The sequence below is a fragment of the Halyomorpha halys genome, unplaced genomic scaffold (assembly GCF_000696795.3).
Source record: "Halyomorpha halys isolate HHAL.00 unplaced genomic scaffold, Hhal_1.1 Scaffold2488.1, whole genome shotgun sequence".
Classification (NCBI taxonomy): Eukaryota; Metazoa; Arthropoda; class Insecta; order Hemiptera; family Pentatomidae; genus Halyomorpha; species Halyomorpha halys.
This window is the reverse complement of record NW_027105590.1, coordinates 14424-15609: the sequence shown is the minus strand read 5'-3', so window position 1 is coordinate 15609 and position 1186 is coordinate 14424. Positions and strand designations below refer to the sequence as shown.

The window sequence follows — 1186 nt, the reverse complement described above, 5'->3', positions numbered from 1 at the left end:
TTTTGTATTTTATTCAGTATTATTGTTGCTTATTGACCTGCAACCATTATTTCCTAATATTTTTAAAGCAATATATTTTATATTCTGCAAGCAAACAAGATACATTCTGAGTCCCTGGTGATTAAAAAAAAACAAATAAAAAATATATAGAAAATATAAAGACCCAGAAGTAAAATTTACCTCAATAATTTGAAACTGCAAATGGATTTTGGTATTTTCAAGACGACGATAGTCATCGTAGCCGTCAGAGGTTAACTATTGGGGTTAAATATATAAAAATATTGTTATAAATACTATTCCTTAATAATAAAATCAATAATATAATAATAGTACCAAACAATATTAATAATACACAAAGGAATCAAACCAAATTATTATTATTCTTTTTTATTTCATAAAATATTTATAATAAGACATGTTCACGGTTTTCAAATGTTGCCAAGGTAGATTGGAATAAGGCTGACTCTAAACGAATAAAATATGAGGATTTTTGAGATAGGTAAGCTGAACTTTCCATTATTACGACCCATGATTTCATATGAATTATAAATTCTGAAGATGGTCAGGAATGCTGTCAAAAGAGACAAAAATAATTAACAACTGTTTATTTTCCAACGTTTCGTACCACTTTATAGAGCTTCATAAGGGCTTTTCTAGGTGAGAGTTTCGAAAGCTCTCAACTTGAACAAAGTGGGGCGAAACGTCTGCAAATTAATAGTTGTTAACTATTTTTGTTTCTATTGACCGCACCCCTAACCATCTTCTCCATAATTTGAAATTATACTGTCAAAATATATAAAATATTTCGCACTATAATGAATAAATATAAATGAAGTAAAACTCGTTCTAAAATACTCAAATAACTTACCATGGCATAGCCATGTTCAATGGCGGCCAGTTCATGGTTAACCATTCTGGATTGGTTCTGCAAGGAAAGAACGTAATATGTATACTTTATAAATTATTAGTCGCTGGAGATTTTAAAAAAAGTATCAGATTCCAATAGTAATATTTACCTCATTGAGTTGGAATGGCTGAATTGCCTTTGCTTTTTTAAAAACTGTATCCTCTTTATCTTATGTTAATATACTATTGGTCTGAAATGTATAAAAATATTTTTTAAATAATATTGATTAGTACTAAAATCAATAATATAATAATTATTATATGATGTGCAATGCTAGAT

The 1186-nt window shown here is 27.9% G+C and overlaps 1 long non-coding RNA gene across 1 annotated transcript; it reads right to left on the bottom strand.

Moving 5' to 3' along the window:
* Nucleotides 1-175: 175 nt before the first annotated feature.
* On the bottom strand, nt 176-1099 carry LOC106691573 (uncharacterized). The gene is made up of 3 exons (XR_001344812.2): nt 1017-1099; nt 869-925; nt 176-255 (listed from the first exon to the last, which is right to left on the bottom strand). It is a non-coding gene; the product is annotated as an uncharacterized lncRNA (long non-coding RNA).
* Between the last annotated feature and the right edge of the window lie 87 nt (nt 1100-1186).